Raw genomic sequence first — 9648 nt, forward strand, 5'->3', positions numbered from 1 at the left:
CTGCTATAACTTAATAGCATAAGCTGGGTAATCTGCAATGAACAGAAATGTATTGGCTCATGGTTTTGGAAGATGCAAAATCCAAAAGCAAGTTTCTGGAATCTGATGAGTGGCTTCTTGATGTGTCATCTTGTGCCAGAAGGCAAGAGAGCAAGAGAGGGGGAGCCAGGGGAATGGCACTGTGGAGTAGTGGGCTAAGCCTCCGTATGCAGCACCGGCATCCCATATGGGTGCCAGTTCTAGTCCCAGCTACTCCTCTTCCTATCTAGCTCTCTGCTATGGCCTGGGAAAGCAGTGGAAGATGGCCCAAGTGCTTGGGCCTACGTCAGAAGTCCCTGGCTTGGGATCGCCCTAGCTCTAGTCGTTGCAGCCATTTGAGGAGTGGAAGACCTTTCTCTTTGTCTCTCCTTCACTTGAGTGTCCATAACTCTACTTCTCAAATACATAAATATATACATTAAAAAAAGAGAGGGAGGGGACTGAAGTCATAATTTTATAGCAAAACAATTCATATGATAACAGCATTAATCAATCCATGAGGGTGGAGCTCTCATGGTCTAATTTCCTCCTGTTAGTCTTCGTCTCCCATCAGTGCTAACATCGTTGCTTTGGGGATTAACTTTTCAACACATGTGTTTTCGGGGACACAGCAAACCACAGTTCACATATCCCAGCTGTGATGGTAGGCTTCCCTTATTATTCTTGTAGATTGTACCTGCCTTCAGAAACATTAACTATGGCTATAGCAATGACTTCTGTCTGTTAACCCTGGTTGTGAATTCTGCTACCTCAGGTTACGGTCTGAGCATCTTTCTAGAGAAAGGTTTCTAACCTTAACGTATATGCAGAGAAGTTATTTTCCTTGCTCTCTGATATATCTGTAGACATTTTATGCCTGCAGTCCTTCCTGGTCTTTTTCACAGCTTTCTGCGTACAGCATTTTTAGCACATGCTATTCTACAGAGCAGAATGGGAGAGACTTTCTTTTTCATATGAGGTATCTCTGTGACCCATTTGAACCAGGTCTCAAAAATTGCTTTCCGAACAGGTCTTCAAAGAAGGAGGTACCTTTCTCTGAAGGGAGGAGAGAACCTCCACTTTGACTATGACCTTGTCTAAACAAGATAAGAATCGGAGAACTCAGAGGGCTTCCATAGCCTTGGAAACTCATGACTGGAGCATAGGGAGATTACTGATGCCATAAACAGGAGTGTCAATTGGTAAAATCAACAACAGGAGTCACTGTGCACTTACTCCTCATGTAGGATCTCTGTCCTTAATGTGCTGTGTATTGAGATTTAATGCTATAACGAGTACTCAAACAATATATTTCACTCTGTGTTTCTATGTTGAAATCTTTACTTAATGTATACTAAACTGATCCTCTGTGAAAAAAAAAAAAAAGAAATTATCAACTCCCAACTTGACTCTCACTGGGATTAAACATGACAATAGGTCTGATCTGATTTCATCATCATTTAAAAAAAATCATCTATTATTTTTCACTTTATGTTTCTGTGTGGGAGCAAACTGTTGAAATCCTTACTTAATGTATACTAAGCTGATCTTCTGTATATTAAGATAATCGAAAATGAATCTTGATGTGAATGGAAGGGGAGAGGGAGTGGGAAAGGGGAGGGTAGTGGGTGGGAGGGACGGTATGTGGGGGAAGCCATTGTAATCCATAAATCGTACTTTGGAAATTTATATTCATTAAATAAAAGTTAAAAAAATTGCTTTCCATGGGGCATGTCCAAAGTTCACTGCAGATCAGTGCCTTCCTGCTTTTCATAGAAAGTTGAACGCTAGAAGCTACTCTGTCCGTTCTGTTAGATGAACCCCTTTCTCTGTTAGCATGTTCAAACACTCCAGGGAGGGATACCAGGTTGTAAGACTTGGGCTACTCTTGTACAGTATTTCCCTTCCTTCCTTAGGATGAGACTCAGGTTTTGAATTTAAAAAACAGTATCTGAGTTGGTGTTTAAGTATCATTTTCTAGACACTCACTTTTGTGAGAGGTCTCTGGAGGCTACAGAGGAATTGGCGTCCTCCACAAGCCCTATTATAGGAGCATTCATGAGCAGCTTGAACGTCTCGTCAAGCACTTCAAATCTGTACGGAGCTTTGCAGAAAAGCTGTAGAGGCCTCTCTGAGGCCGTGTCTGGGCTCTCTGGTGTTTCTGAAAGCTGCACTGATCTCGACGTTAACGCGTTGGCTTCTGTCCTCAATGAATGTCAGGGCTATTATTTCAAAAGACTCATCGTGCCTGTTTCTGGGGATGGTAGTTATTACTCTGCCAATGGAGATACCCCATATTAATGAAAACTTGGGATTGTATTTGGCTATCATGCTCTGGACATTTAACTGTGATACTGGGAAAGCTTGAAACTGGTGGGGCACAAAAACATCAAGCTGCCCTACATTAATGTGATTTAATCTCCCTTTTATGTGATTTATGGCAGAACTAGAACTTTCTTGTCACTTCTGAATAGAAAAAAGTGCAGTCTGGTCTAGAACAGTTTAGAATTTCAATCTCATTACTGATGTAAAACTCTTCTCCTCTTCTCCCCTCTCTAATCAGCTGTGAATGCTATGACAGAGTAGGGTCGGGGAAAGCTCTACCCCTGAGACACTGTTGTCTTCCTCTTGGATTCAGAAAAATGGAAAAGCAAAAACTAAAATAAATGTTGCCCAGTTATATTCAAATTTCACATTTGAAATTTGCAATTTTTTTAGTGCAAGTAAATTCCAAATATTGTGTGCTATTTACTTGTGTGTTGATTTTTTAATTTATTTTACATTCGAATTTAAGTGGGTGTAGGCTGGTGCTATGGCACAGCAGGTTAACGCCCTGGCCTGAAGTGCCAGCGCCCCACATGGACACCGGTTCTAGTCCTGGCTAGTCCTCTTCTAATCCAGTTCTCTGCTATGGCCTGAGAAAGCAGTAGAAGATGGCCCTTTGGCCCCTGCACCCGTATGGGAGACCTGGAAGAAGCTCCTGGTTTCTGGCTTCAGATCGGCACAGTTCTGGCCGTTGAGGCCATCTGGGCAGTGAACCAGCAGATGGAAGACCTCTCTCTCTGTCTCTACCTCTCTCTGTAACTGTGTCTTTCAAATAAATAAATAAATCTTTAAAAGAAAAAAAAAACAAATTTAAGTGGGCATAATTTATCCGGTAACCCTACAGTTACAGCCTCTGAACTTTCCAGGTGTTAGAATAAGAATTAGTTCTTCTTTAAATGTCTGGTAGAATTCAGCAGTGAATCCATCTGGTCCTGGGCTTTTCTTTGTTGGGATGGCCTTTATTACTGTTTCAATTTCTGTCTCAGTTATGGGTCTGTTTAGGTTTTCTATGTCTTCCTGGTTCAATTTAGGTAGGTTGCATGTGTCCAGGAATCTATCCATTTCTGATAGGTTTCCCTGTTTGCTGGCGTATAAGTCCTTGTAGTAATTTCTGATGATTCGTTTTATTTCTGTGGTGTCTGTTGTTACGTTTCCTTTTTCATCTCTGATTTTATTGATTTGGGTCTTTTCTCTTCTTTTTTTAGTTAGTTGGGCCAATGGGGTGTCAATTTCGTTTATTTTTTCAAAAAACAAGCTCCTTGATTGGCTGATTTTTTGTAATGTTTTTTTTTTTGGATTCAATCCTGTTGATTTCTTCTCTGATTTTAATTATTTCTCTTCTCCTACTAGATTTGGGTCTGGTTTGCTGTAGATTTTCTAGATCCTTGATGAGTTGAAAGCTCATCTGTTTGGTGCCTTTCCAATTTCTTGATGTAGGCACCTATTGATAAAAACTTTCCTCAACACTGCTTTTGCTGTGTCCCATAAGTTTTGGTATGTTGTACTGTTATCCTCATTTACTTCCAGAAAATTTTTGATTTCTCTTTTAATTTCTTCTATGACCCATTGTTCATTCAGGAGCATGTTGTTCAATCTCCATGTGTTTGTGTATGCTCTAGGGATTCCTGAGTTGCTAATTTCCAACTTCATTCCTTTATGGTCTGAGAAGCTGCATGGTATGATTCTAATTCTTTTGAATTTGCTGAGACTTGCTTTATGGCCTAGTATGTGGTCAATCCTAGAGAAGGGTCCATGTACTGCTGAGAAGAATGTAAATGCTTTAAGTGTAGGATGAAAAGTTCTGTAGATATCTGCTAGATCCATTTGGGCAATAGTGTTGTTTAAATCTACTGTCTGCTTGTTGATCTTCTGTCCTGTTGATCTGTCTATTTCTGAGAGCGGAGTATTGAAGTCCCCAGTACTATTATATTGGGGTCTAAGTCTCCCTTTAAGTCCCTTAACAAATCTTTTAAATAAACCGGTGCCATGTAATTAGGTGCATATAAATTGATAATCGTTACATCTTCCTATTGAATTGATCCCTTAATCATTATATAGTGCCCCTCTTTGTCTCTCCTAACAGTTTTTGTGGTAAAGTTTATGTTGTCCGATATTAAGATGGCTACACCCACTCTTTTTTCATTTCTGTTGGCATGGTATATCTTTTTCCAGCCTTTCACTTTCAGTCTGTATGGATCTTTGTTGGAAAGATGTGTTTCTTGAAAGCAGCAAATAGATGGGTTTTGTTCCTTAACCCAATCAGCCAATCGATGTCTTTAAACTGGACAGTTCAGGCCATTAACGTTCAATGTGACTAATGATAAGTGGTAACTTTGCCCTGCCATTTGCCAAAGATATTTTCTAATATATGCTTTGAATTCCCTGTGATCTTATGCTGTGAGGTTTCCTTCCTTTCCTTTACCTTCCTTCATATTGATGACAGTGTTTCTGTGTGCAACACATCTTTTTTTTTTTTTTTTTTTTTTTGACAGGCAGAGTGGACAGTGAGAGAGAGAGAGACAGAGAGAAAGGTCTTCCTTTGCCATTGGTTCACCCTCCAATGGCCGCTGCGGCCAGCGTGCTGCGGCTGGCGCACTGCGCTGATCCGATGGCAGGAGCCAGGTACTTATCCTGGTCTCCCGTGGGGTGCAGGGCCCAAGGACTTGGGCCATCCTCCGCTGCACTCCCTGGCCACAGCACAGAGCTGTCCTGGAAGAGGGGCAACCGGGACAGAATCCAGCGCCCCGACCGGGACTAGAACTCGGTGTGCTGGTGCCACAAGGCGGAGGATTAGCCTGTTGAGCCACGGTGCTGGCCGCAACACATCTTTAAGCATCTTTTGCAGGGCTGGATGAGTGGCGACAAATTCTTTCAATTTCTGTTTGCTATGAAAGGTCTTTATTTCACCTTCATTCACAAATGAGAGCTTTGCAGGATATAATATTCTGGGCTGGCAGTTTTTCTCTCTTACTACCTGAGCTATGTCTCGCCATTCCCTTCTAGCTTGTAGGGTTTCTGATGAGAAGTCTGCTGTGAGTCTAATTGGAGTATTTTAGGCATGGAAAGCCAAGACACCCTGGAAAAAAAAAAGAAGACCTAAATGAAAAATCTCTGCGAGTGAGATCCCAGTGGAAAGAACGGGACCATCAAAGAAGGAAGTACCTTTCTCTGAAGGGAGGAGAGAACTTCCACTTTGACTATGACCCTGTTGGAATAAGATTGAAGTCGGCAAACTCATAAGGCTTCCATAACCTTGGCAACTCATGACTAGATCCTAGGGAGATTACTGACGCCATAAACAAGAGTGTCAAATTGTTAAGTCAACAACAGGAGTCACTGTGTACTTACTTCTCATGTGGGATCTGCCCTTAGTGTGTTGTCCAATGTGAAGTAATGCTATAACTAGTACTGAAACAGTATTTTACACTTTGTGTTTCTGTGTGGGTGCAAACTGATGAAATCTTTACTGAATATATACTGAATCGATCTTTTGTATATAAAGATAATTGAAAATGAATCTTGATGTTAATGGAATGGGAGAAGAGTGGGAGATGGGATGGGTGTGAATGGGAGGGAAATTATGGGGGGGAGCCATTGTAATCCATTAACTGTACTTTGGAAATTTATATTTACTAAATAAATTTAAAAAAAGAATAGGAAAAAGGGGGTGGGCGCTGCGGCTCTCTAGGCTAATCCTCTGCCTCTGGCGCCGGCACCCCGGGTTCTAGTTCCCATTGCTTCTCTTCCAGTCCAGTTCTCTGCTGTGGCCTGAGAAGGCAATGGAGGATGGTCCAAGAGCTTGGGTCCTGCACCCACGTGGGAGACCAGGAGGAAGCACCTGGCTCCTGGCTTCAGATTGGCGCAGCGTGACAGCTGTAGTGACCATTTAGGGGGTGAATCAACAGAAGGAAGGTCTTTCTCTCTGTCTCTCTCTCACTAATTCTGCCTGTCAAAAAAAAAAAAAAAAAGAATAGGAAAAAGGGGGAAAAAAAAGAAATGAATTTCTTTGGTGTAACTCAGTGCCTTATGATAAGAATTCCTTCTTATAACTATTAATAAAACGTTCATATTGTTTTAGGTATTATACAGAAATGATTTAAAGTATATGGGAGGATGCATCTAGGTTATCTGAACATACTACAGCGTAAGGGACTTGATTGTTTCTCAGGGTTCTACTTTGTTGCCTTGGGTCCAGCAGTTCATGTGTGGGCCCTCTACTGGGGCAGCACATTCCCTTGGGAGGCTCTGCAGAAGTTTCCGAGGACTCAGCTCGTGGACCCAGGAAATGTCCTTTGTGTGATCTTTGTTGAGTCTTCCCAACCTCTGTCTCTGGTAGGTGACCCCACAGCACCCACAGGAGTTCAGCAGGCTTACTGACAAAGTAGAAGTCCAAATGCATTTGAAAGCCTTCTCTCCCCACTTTTTGGTTGATACCAGATCTCTCTGGGGGTATTCTTGATGACCCCTTCTCCCCCTGGTTTTGGGGGAACATTATTTTGGGTGGCAATTTAAAAGTTATCACTTTTAAAAACTTCCCCAAATGGACTATAGTGTTCCTCTGTATTTGGGGGCTGCATATCCATGGATTTAAACAACCACAAATCCAAAATATTAAAAATAAATTTTCTCTGTACTGAACATACACATGATTTTTCCCTTGTTTCTGTTCCCTAAGTAATACATATAGCAGCTATTAACATAGCATGTGTATTACATTAGGTATTATAGTAAACCTAGAAATGATATAAAGTGTATAAGAGGATATGTATAGGTTGTTAGCAAACACTTCCATTTTATTTAAGGGACTTGAGCATCCATGGATTTTGGTGTCTGTAAGGGGTCTGGAACCAATCCCCCATGGATCCCAATGCACATTCTTAAAACACCTCTTTATATAAGAAAGATATTATAATATTTCTTCTAAAATATGGAAAGTTAATTCATGCTTTCTGTGGGATAACTCGTTGAAATTTGCCTTTATTGATAGTTTTGCCACATAGTAATGCAATCAAATTGATTTTTAGTATTATTATAAAATTTAGGAAAATCTAAACAGCACATTTATAATTGCATACACAGTTATTTATCAAGTATTTTTGACATGAATTAATTCTTTCTTTAAAAGATTTATTTACTTATTTGAAATGCAGAGTTACAGAGAGAGGAGAGACAGAACAAAAGATACCATCCATCTGTTGGAACCAATGGCCAAGACTAGATCAGGCTGAAGCCAGGAGCCAGAAATTCCATTCAGGTCTCCCCTGTGGGTAACAGGGGTGAAAGCACTCAGACCATCATCCACTGTTTTCTCAGGTTCATTAGCAGGGAGCTGGATCAGAAATGGAGCAGCTGGGACTTGCATAGGTGGTTTGATATGGAGTGCCTGCACCCAAAGCAGTGGTTTAGCCTGCTGTGCCTGTCGCTCCCCCTCTTCGTGGAGGAACGACACAGGACCCTGCGCTGTTCTTTCGTCTGCTCGGCCCTCCCCGGGTTTGCTGCTGGTTCTTCCCGGGTTGGCTACTATCCCTTCCACCTCCGTGGAAGGGCAGTTCCCCCTGGCCACATTTCCCACTTCCGCAGGGGAGCGGCACACCGCCGGCCGGCTCTTCTCGGGGGCTGCACAGGTGTTCCTTCAGCTAGATGTTCCCCTTAGATGTTCCTGATGCATGCCGTGTCTCTCCTCCTTTATAGTCCTCCTCCACCAATCCCAACTTGGCTGCCCACACGCCGAGTACGCTGCTCTCCTCCAATCAGGAGCAAGTCCTACAGTTTATTGGTTGAACTGGAGGCAGCTGTGCGGAAGCTGTTTTCTCCTCTCCCAGCGCCATATTGTGGGAGAGCAGATGCATAGAATAAGTCTTAATTCCAGTAACTTAGTCTAGTCTGAGTTGCTCCCCACAGTGCCGAAACGCCTGCCTCAGGAATCAATTCTTTTTGGTTAGGTATCAACATGAATCAAATTTTCTGAGTACAGTTTTAACTTTACAATGATTGGAAGAATTTTCCACAATATAGCTTCTGGCTGTTTATATTTCATTTCTTGAGTCTTTTCTACCCACGTGCTACTGATACTAGGTGCTATAGAACCGGTTTTCCTTGTGTGCTGTCCTCTCCATTTGTCTGTCTGTGTCATCACACTGGGTATATTCAAATGGTATCATGTATCATGTCTCTGGAAGCCTATTCCATCCAGCAGCAATTTAATCACATGCAGAAATGACTGAAAACCACAGAATTATATCTTGCCAAACTCAATATATATATATATATATAGATATAGATATAGATATATATATATATATAAATGTATCCTCAAATCAACTTTCACTTTAGCGCATCCCTAACATCCCTAACAAGCACTCCAAGTGCAGAGCAAAGGTTGGGTTAGAAGGAGTTGATAGTCCTTAGTGACTGGAGTTGAAATATCTTATGTTTGCCTAATGTAAAAACCTCTTGACCACACAAACACTTCTTTAGATCCTGTTAGTACATTGATGGCTTCTGATGCTTAAGCTTCCTTTCCTTCGTGATAAAACCACCTCTGCTTCCCAACCCATTGAGTGTTTCCTGTGTGACTAGCACAGGTAGCTTCTCAGGTACTGAAGTCCTCTTGGGAAATCCAGCACCCCAAGGGGCTGGTGGGATGCAGTAGATTAGGCCTCTGCCTGCAGTACTACCATCCCATTTGGGCACTGGTTCGAGTACTGGCTATTTCACTTCCGATATTCAGCTACCTGCTAATGGTCTGGAAAAGCAGTGGAAGATTGTCCAAGCCCAAAAAGAAATGCAACATCTTGTCTTGTCTCCTTCAGCCTTTACAATGTAATCTGTTCAGAGTCAGTATCTGTGAGTGTTGGATCCTTTTGTTACTCTTCCCACAGCCTCAGGTACTTTAAAAAATATTTAGAAAGACAACAGTGTAAGTTTGTTTTTTCCCCCAGGAGAAACCTTAACCTTCAGGTAAATCAACATGTACAACTGAATGCTTTGGGGTTAGCTCACCTGTATATCCGTGCTCCAGCCTTCTCTTGGCCAGGAAACCCAGATACATGATGAAGTTTAAGAAACTTCAGGATGCCTGGGATAGGCTCCCTGCCCACTTGAAGACTATGGAGTACCCCGGTTTGACTTCCAGCTCCCATCTTGATTCCAGCTTCCAGATAATGTGTTCTCTGGATGAGTCAAGTAGTTGGGTCACTGCCACACACTTGAGAGACCTGGTTTAAGTTCCTAGCTCCTGTTTTCGTCTTGGCTCAGTCCCTGATGCTGTAGGCATTTGGAGAGTCAACCAGCATGTGGAAGATA

The 9648-nt window shown here is 42.1% G+C and overlaps 1 pseudogene; it reads right to left on the minus strand.

Annotated features, from left to right (window-relative positions):
- Window positions 1-9394, minus strand: part of LOC100349010 (L-lactate dehydrogenase B chain-like) — a 105545-nt pseudogene extending 96151 nt beyond the window's left edge.
- Window positions 9395-9648: the final 254 nt, after the last annotated feature.

This window comes from Oryctolagus cuniculus, chromosome 8 (genome assembly GCF_051225735.1).
Source record: "Oryctolagus cuniculus isolate XC-2025 breed Fujian yellow rabbit chromosome 8, ASM5122573v1, whole genome shotgun sequence".
NCBI lineage: Eukaryota > Metazoa > Chordata > Mammalia > Lagomorpha > Leporidae > Oryctolagus > Oryctolagus cuniculus.